Genomic DNA, 10,082 nt, shown 5'->3' on the forward strand with positions numbered 1-10,082 from the left:
ATATATACCTGCAATAAGCTACAAATGTCCTTTAATATCCAATTCGCTCTACTCTGGAATTAATACATTATATTTATGTTAACCGCAGGCGAATTTTTTTTAGCTAATAATAATTTCGCCCTCTCGTGGATTCGAAACGGCGCACTGAGGAGAATCCACGAGAGGACGAAATTATTATCAACTAAAAAATTCCCCTTTGGTTAACATACATGAAAATATATTAATTCCGAGGTAGTGCGAATCGGATATTAAAGGACATCTTTATCTTAATGCATCTATATGAATCACGGTGATGTGACAAATATTCATACTATTATATGTATGTATGTATATATATATATATATATATATATATATATATATATATATATATATATATATTATATATATATATAAATGTCACTCCAGGTAAACTGACAACCAATTTAGAAAACACCTGGTAATGAGACACCTAAAATAGGTAAATAACTTATTTAGGAAGCATATATAATTTTAATAGTATAGGGCAGTGGTTCTTAGACTTTTCATTACCACACCCCTCTAAGAGTTGTTCCTTTCTTTTACGCCGCCTTTGCATCTATGAGTAAAAATCCCTCCCAGATTCAAAGGAAAATAAACAAAAATGAGAAAGAGAATAGTTTTCGAGGGGCACGAAGAGAGGTCAATAATTGCATGGTCTGCCCAACGAGCCTAACTAGAGTAGTAGTAGACTCTAGGAACGTTATAAGGCAAAACTTTTGCATTTTTTCATAAACTTCTGAATATGAGTTCCTCACTCTTGTTAAAACGAATATAACTAGAGAAACCTTTTTTTATTTTTCCCTATAGGGTTCGTGCCTCCCCTGGAAATTGCTGACGTCCCCCAGGTTAAGAAACACTGGTTTAGGACAATGACCTTATTTAGGAAATGAAAATGACATAATTTGATAGTTTAGAAAGTTAAAGGCTTAGTTTACAAGCTTTTTTTAATATATGAGTAACATTTAGCAGTTGCATACGAGCTTAAAGACATTTTTGATTAGCCATGTCTCATGCCACACTCAGCGAAAGCACCCGTGGACGAGAGAAACTCGGAGATGACTTAACTTACAGAAAACATACCCTCGATGGATAAAAAATCTATTGGAAACGTGAAGTGACGAGTTGCAAAGCACGCCTACATTCTTTAACTGGTGTGTGCTTTGTAACTCTTCGCCTCACACCAACTTTTGGATTCGGTTCGTAAACCCAAACCTTCATAGAATATGACGAAGTTATGCATTTGGATCATCACATTACTTAAATTGATAGCTGCACTGTGAAACAATGATTCTTCTTAAAATTGCTCTCGACCAGTGAACGACGTTGTTATCCTATTAACCCTTAACTAATCATAACAGAAACGGGAGACATCAAAGCCAGCGTTATTCGATAATAGGCGTTGATTATACGAGGTTTCTGCAGCGAATAGTTTTAGTACAGAAATCTGATTTTCAATAAACAATTGGGGGCGAAGTTCGTGCTTATGAAACTCTCATCCTGCCAGGAACTCAAGCTTGGGATCATCATGACATTGCGATTACGAAATTACGGTCCGAACCAAATTGCCGTAAGGAGTATATGAGGTCTTCGGTAAAAGCTCCAACAGTCATGCAGCCATACGAAAAGAAGAGCAAAATAAAAAAAATGCGCCGAAGGAAGTTTTCTGTATAAGCCGCGGCCTATGACGCACCATGATGGCTAAATTTAACCTTGAAAATAAAAACTACTGAGGCTAGATGGTTGCAATTTGTCATGTTTGATGACTGGAAGGTGGATGATCAACGTACAAATTTGCACCCCTCTATCTAGCCTCAGTAGTTTCCAAGATTTGAGGACTGACAGAAAATTTTCCGACGGACAGACAAAGCCGGAACAGTAGCTTTTATTATTATTATTATTATTATTATTATTATTATTATTATTATTATTATTATTATTATTATTATTATTATTATTATTACAGAAAACTAAAGCAAAACTTTTAATTGGCCAATTGGAAATTCTTGGAAAGTGTTTTAGTACTTCAGAACCAGCGGTAAATTTGGACTTAGCATTTAAGAGTTGCAGGAAGCCTCCTGGATCAAAATAACTGAAATTGCTGAAACTGGATAGTTAGTTTTTAAGTCACTATTTCGCATTTCGAGTCTGACTTGGCCCTAACCTCCCTCATGAATAGTAACACATTCTACGAAAAATAAATAAATAAATACATTAAAAAGACCGTCAAAGAGGAGCCGACACCTAAATTTCCTCTCATTTGCTTCCTTTAGGAAGAGCAACAGCAGAGCAGCCAGTTCGGGTAAAAGAGTCGCGGGGGTGGGAATCCAATCATTAATGAAGAGCTGGCGGTATTTCACTGAAGCGCAATCAAAGGCCACAATTACCTCAACATTGAGGGAAGCGGCGGCAGTCTCTCTCTCTCCTGACACAAAAGACGTCGGAAATGAGCTGAGACCTCCTCAGTCTGGGACACAATCGACGTGTGTTGTTCTTTGGCGTCTTCTTCATTTCCGAACTCCCTCCGCGGGCGTTGCATTTGTTGCATTGACGCGTCCGCGCGCGCTATTCAAGCTCCGATTTCTGAACGAAAAGTGCCATTACTCCGTTTTCTCTTCCTTATTATCTGTTTATTAATATATATGGAATTCAACTTTCTTGAATATCTCCGAGCTTTCACATCGTTGCGTGCCTGAGGCTATTTATAATTAGAAGTAGCAGGTCAATTTTTTTTTTAAACGTTATAGGACCGTTGTACGAGTTAGAAATATAGTTTCTTTGCATATTCCACTGTATTTAGATCGATTCCAACAGTAATTTCTTTGGGAAATTATTATTTTAAGGGATACAATTACCTCCAGGTATAACAAAAATGGGGGACCACGGTGCGAATCTGGAATTTCGGATGTAGGAATCTAATCTAAACTAGGACGCCGGGTCCAACGGATAGCACACACCCACCCCGCCACTACCACACCTAACCTGATCAAGGTTCGGAAGCCTACTTGACTTGAGAAATCGAGTGAAATCTTCCATCCCTGGACACCCATTTAACCGGATACAGCGTGCTGAGAATCATAGGCCTGTTTGAGAATACCCCTAGCACACATCACTTTCAAAAACGTTGCTAAACCATCAATTATGTGCAAGGGTTAGGACTATTAGGTCCACCCAACTCAGAGATCCCTAATTACTAGGTGTAGTACCATCCGTTTTTCACTGTAATTCTACCGGGATTCTTAGACCGTGGATGAATGGGTGACTTCTATCTAAAGGATGTCCGATTTCTAATGAAAGTACTGGTTAAAATCATTCGAACCACAATAAAAGGAAAATATTTTCGCGTCTACAAACAATAATTAAATGAAGTTTTGAGCCAAAAACAAGGAAGGAAGTAAGAAAAGTCACCGGCCATCCTCCAGGATGTGCGGTTTCCAACAGAGGTCAATTTTTTTTTATTTTATTTTTTTTTTTTAAGTAGCTACCCAAGTGGACGTCAAACAAAACAGTCAACGACGCCACGTCAGACGACAAGCCTTCGACAATGAAGGATGATATGAGCTGTCAGGTAGGCCGAGGAGTACTATATCATAGCCGATAACGGAATAAAATTCTTCAAAGCAAGAAAGGCATAAACTTGAATCAATCACAAAATCGCCTTTCATTACCCACCCACCCCCATGCCCCCTGCCCCACCCCGCACACACAAAATAAATCGCCTTTTCCCCTACATCTCCATGCACAAAATAAAACATCAGCGGAAGATTACCTACTGGAAATTAGATACCCAGATTTGTTCCATTAACAGAAAATGACCACCGTGTAACCCTGGCATGTGTTTTTGCATTATTAGTAATAAATATCCCAAACACAATGTGTTGTGCCTCGTAATAGCTTGCCCTGTTCCTAGAATCAGCTTGCCTGCTTATGAGTAAAAGCGTCATTATCAGATGTGTCTGATTCTTCACGTAAACTATTTATGATTTAAATATCACTAGAGCAAATATTTATGTAGGCAATAATCCTTAATGAAAGTCGAGGCTGGAATGCATGAAAAGAATGATTGATCCGACTCATTTTTATGAAAGTGAAGATTGGATGTTGAATGACTCAGAAAAAATACTGCAATTGCTGAGTTTCGCGCAGTATAGCTACATATTACTCTCTCTCTCTCTCTCTCTCTCTCTCTCTCTCTCTCTCTTTCATATATATTCAATGGATTAAGCTACAAAGTTCCTTTGATATCTAATTCGCTCTACCTCGGAATTAATATATTTTCATATACGTTAACCGAAGTGGAATTTTCTGGTTGATAAGAAATTTGTCGTCTCATGGGCACGAACCACGGAACCAAGAAATCGGGACATACAGTGAGGCGCTTTAAACCGCAAGGCTATCACGAGAGGTATAAGTTAACGCCACCTCTCACCTGCAAATCCCTGTCGCGCTCATGTATTCTTGTTATATATATATATATATATAATATATATATATATATGTATATATATCATATATCATATATATTTGCTACATGCTGACCAGGAAAACACTAAATGACAGTTTACGGGTAGGGGGATGGAAGAGGGAAGGGGAAAAGGAGGAGAGGGAATAGGGATCCAATGTAGCATGATCATTAATAGGGATGGAGGGGGATGGGGGAGAAAGGAAAGGGGAATCGGGAAGGGGAAGGGAAAGGGGAGGGGTTGTGGAAATTACGTTCCTCTACAAGAAAAGAATAAAATGCATTTCCAATGAACAAAGACAATAATTACAAAATAACGCATTTCTACGATACGTGTGTGTGTGATTGACGTCTCCCACCAGAGGAGACCAGGCTAGTATAACAGAAAACGGAAAACTGAAAACCATGTGTGGCGTTCTCGAAACCTGCATGGTATCAACATTGCGTTTATCGATAAAGGTTTTCAATGTTGATTTTATCGATGTAATTAACAATTGTATTAATAATTATCATAGATTATGATTGAAATTTACGTACATTCTGATCAAAATTTGTTGTATGGGATTTATTCATTGGAGCGATCAGGCGAAAAGTGAACATTAGCCCATAAAATCACGCGAAGGAAAACCTGACGAATTGGTAAAAACGGAAATTTAGTTCGATTTGTCTGTGTTTCATGTCTGTCACGGGGTAGAAGTTTCATTTTGAGCTATAGTCTTCCTAGGCCACATAGGGGCCGCTTTCCAATTTTTGTCTGGGTCTCTCTATAGAACACAAATGTACAAACACACTTCCATATATAGATAGATGTGTGTGTGTGTGTATTTTTAGAATGAGGCGACTCCACTACCTACCTTGTATGTGTATTAAGCCTAAGTGGGAGAAGTGGTTGAGTGGTAAAGCGCTCGATTCACATTTATACTTGTTTACTTTCCTTCCGGTCGACTCAGTCAAAAACAGGCTTTGCCAAGTAACATCTGAAAACAAAAACGCAAAAACGTTCAGTTTAGTTCACTCTGTAAATATATCACTGATCCTGATTTCCTTGGTCTAACGGTCACTAAAGAGGATTGCTTCTTCAAATATATGAAAGCGCTCACATTAGACTGAATGCAGTCTTTGGGTAGATTGTTCAAATTTTCTTTAATTCCACAGAATTACAATAATGTACCCACTGATAACAGTTTTTTTTATGTGATTTTTAATAGTATGTTTCTCTTAGAAATTTGATCTCTCACGCACTGATTACTTTTTAGTGTTGCTCGCAAACTTTTCAACCTCGACCAACTGATTGTAGTGCTTCGAATGCTGAGGCAGGTAACTGCCCTTAACCATGCCCTAACCGCCTGGGATCACGCTTTTCCTCCTAGAAATAATGATTATATTAATTTAACTTCACCTTTTTTATTTTCCATTCCTTAATATCTCCCGCGAAATCACTTAATTTTTTATCCGCATTTTTTGCAATCCCGAATATCAGTTAAAATTTCGTATCTTCGGAGTCTCATGTAGTAATGTCTGTTTTCGCAGAAAGGATCTCTATGAAACCAGATTTTATTTCCAATCACCCAGAATTACGACACACGTTCAGTTCTGCTCCTATTCCTCTCGGTCTCCTCTTCTCATGTAATTTATGTATTTTTTTTTTTTTTACCGTAGTTACAATCCCTAATTCAATGGTTCGCTGCACATTATCACAGCATGCCCCCCCTTCCCTCTCTCTCTCTTGGTGTGATGTTGAATAGGAACATGTTATGCAATGATCAAACAGCAATACTACTGGCAGACGAACACATGATTATGCTTTATAAAACGTATATGTAGTTCACTTGAATATTGCAATATGATATTTTACCCACACTACCAAAAGGATATTGCACAAATAGAGAGTGTGCAAAGGTCTTTTAACGCTAGAATAGAAGAAGTTGAGGATCTTGACTACTGGGAACTACAATTTTTAAAATTATATAGTCTAGAAAGGAGAAGAGAACGCTACATGATAATACAGTCATGGAAACAGATAGAAGGAATTACCGAAAACATCATGGAGCTAAAAATATCAGAAAGAGCAAGCAGAGGTAGATTAATAGTGCCCAAAACTATACCAGGAAAACTAAGGAAAACACACGGGACATTAATCCACTACGTACCAGCATCGATAATGCAGCCTCTATTCAGTGCGTTGCCAGCTCATCTGAGGAACATACCAAGAGTGAGCGTAGATGTGTTTAAGAATAAACTCGACAAATATCTAAGCTGCATCACAGACCATCCAAGATTGGAAGATGGAAAATGTACCGGAATGTACATTAGCAATTCTCTGGTAGACATTAGAGGTGCCTCACACTGAGGGACCTGGGGCAACCCGAACAAGCTGTAAGGTGAGGTTCTCCTTCTCACATACACTACTATAGCATGGCATTTCCGTTCTATGAGACCTTACCTTTGATAACAAAAACAGTGACAAGATAATCTGTTTCTTACATTGTATAAGTTCCTGCTACAGTTTGGTCTCACCATTATTCTTATGAATGAAATCTTTACACATATCACATTTTTAATATGGAATATCTAGTGCTCCCAGCGCTGGCTTATCATAAATACTTCATACCTTTCTCTCAAAATTATCGATATTCTGTAAAAATTTATTTATTGCAATAAAGTTCTAATAACCTCATATCTGGACTTACTGAGCGACTGGAAGCTGGTACTACGTTTCTGGCTCCACTCAATTAAAAGTGGAAATAGGCGTAAATGGATTACACACGCACACTGACACAATGAATGTAGCATAAGCAAAGACGGCAGATATAATAGGTGCATAGATGACTAAAAGTTTCTTTCGGGAATACTTTGGCACCTCTGAAGGTAGTACTATAACAGTGTCAGTACTACTCTTCTCACCGGATGGAAGCAAGACCTCTCTCGGTGGCCTCGGTGGAAGACGGAGCCATGGTGTGGATGCATTCATAAATGCTCATGGTTAACTTGAGAATGTGGTACAGTCTACAGAGCTATGGACGGCACAAGTCGGATTATGAAAGAGTTCAAAGACAATACAAGCAAGGTCGGAAAACTGCCGTTTACTATGGTAACAAGTCATTAAAGCTCTAGTACCATCATTAATGGCGATCTGTGTTCATCATTGTTAATAATCAGGTTGTACGTACAGCATCAGGATGCATAAAATAAAATGAACCCGAACTGAATGATAGCTGAAGCGTGTACAGAGATAAAAACAAAACTAATGAAAGAAGATGATGAAATATTACTGGTTAAATGATTTGCTTATGAAATAGTTAGAGTTATAATCTAAACTACACCAAAGAGCTTTATTGTATTCATGATAAAGCTGTTTGGTATATTAAAAATCATGATAGAACACAATCGCAAATTGCAGGTGACAAGTACTTGTACACAACCGTAAGTGAAAGTCTCTCGAGCGTATGCTGCCTCTATCATAGACGCAATTACAATAATTCATTAATCCCATGGAAATGAACAAAATACTGTTGATATAATTTTACATGTAGGTAGAAAATCCAGTACAACAGGCAGAGTAAATTCTCTCTCTCCAATAACAGTTCGTTTCTTCACGGTCAACTGACGATTACCCAGAATTTAAAAACTCACAAGTGTCTTTATGAAATTGCAAGCATATAACTGGCTTACCCATATAGATTTACATATTTTGTGCACGGTTCTAAATACAGTATTGCAAACTTTTCGCAGTTATTCGCTTTATTGTTTGATGCAAATGTTCTATATAGGCCTATATACAATGTTCCTAGCATCAATGCTACCAGCGATTAAGGGCCAAAAAGTCTGTGAAAGATAATATTGTTTAGTGACCTAATACCCTTAGTCATTTACGTCTTCAAAGAGTTGGTTACAAATGCTTAATCTGTTTTATTATTTCGGTTATTATCACTGTTTCTATACTCTGTTTTTTTCCATCTGTCCATCTGCCTGTGGTGGTCACGCATGGTAACATTGCGTTCCGGGCTTTAAATAGTTATGCTATGTGTAAGTTTTAGGTAAATAAAAGGATATCTTGGTGTACATTTGCAACTGAAAAGTGTTTTAATAATTTACTGTATACGAATTGCACCGTTAATATTCGAAATAGGATGTTATTTAAAGCCCAGGACGCAGTGTTACCATGCGCAAACACCACAGGCGGATGGACAGATGGAAGAAAACAGAGTATAGCAAGGCAACTCTCACGAATTACTTTCTGAAGTATAGTCTATAAAAACGCAAAAGTCACAGATCTAGCTGTGTAAACTGGATTTAAATTAAATCTATGTTGAATTTGTATATTAGTCCCTAATTTATGGTCTAGATATCAAATGTTTATTGTTTTTATATAACACCACCAGACTGTATAAGAAATTAAAATTGGACGTTGCAGACAATAGTACCATATGTTGCACTAGCTGCACTAGTGACCTGCCTAAGCCCAGCGGATGTCCACCATTACATGCAAGTGATGAACATTTCAGATACTCTATAAGTAATCTCAACGTAAAACAAAGGTACGTTACCCGTTTCCTAACAAGAGGAGCGTGACAACTGCGGGTGGGTTTATATCCTGCCATTTATCGCAGAAAAAATAGCGGTAGCGGTGGCATCCAACACACCGTGCGGATCGTTACAATCCAAGTTACTATATATACGAGTATATAAGTCCTTAAAGTTATAAAAGAGCACTGAGCAACAGAGCTGTCTACTGGGCCTCTAACAAACACTGCAATTAAACTGACACTTAAAGAGTATCAGCTTAACACTTTAAAGCATTCCGTCCTTGCAAGGGCATTTTGTAACCAACGCATCGAGCTTCTTGAATGTTTCTAGTTTGATAACGGTAGAGTGACTGAACTAAAATCACATCATATGCGTAACGGAAATGGTTTCTTATAATAATGATTTATGCCTATAAGTGGCATGGAGAACCCATAAGCTGACCTGGAAATGTAAAAATACCTAAAAACAAAAATAGATAATTTTTCGTAATATGTGGCAACTATTTCTTTAAGCATAGTCTGACAATTGGCATTTCGTAACCTCCAGTTTTGAAGTTGACGTTGGTGATTTAAGTGATGTCTCGTCCCATTTGATTTTTTTTCCGCGTTGTTTTGATCATTTTTCGCCATCAAGATAGAAAGAATTAGAAGTGCAGCGTGATTTACATTGAAAATGAAGGCCCAGCTACAAATGACTAGTGACAGTTTATCGTTAATGTTCAAAAGTAGCAATGCAAGAACGTGCTGAAGCATCGAAATTAATGGCGGGTGTACGAGTCAAATCATGGCGGTTCATCATTAGATGGTTCAAGAAAGCGGTTTTAGGATTTTTTTTCTCACCAAAGTATCACGGTGAGTAAATTTACTGTCATAGATTTTTTAATTGTAAGTGGAGCGTTTTAAGTTCGTCATAGGCCTAGTCACTACTGCTATTGCCAGCTTTTATCGGGTGTAGTATTTTGTGGTTCACCGATATAGTACTAGATTTGTGAAGAACACTCATTTTGTACAGTCTGTTCCATAAAGGTTAATATAATTAATGATAATGAGTACATTAGCATTTAGTAGTAAGATTG

The sequence above is a fragment of the Macrobrachium nipponense genome, chromosome 14 (genome assembly GCF_015104395.2).
Source record: "Macrobrachium nipponense isolate FS-2020 chromosome 14, ASM1510439v2, whole genome shotgun sequence".
NCBI classification, from domain to species: domain Eukaryota; kingdom Metazoa; phylum Arthropoda; class Malacostraca; order Decapoda; family Palaemonidae; genus Macrobrachium; species Macrobrachium nipponense.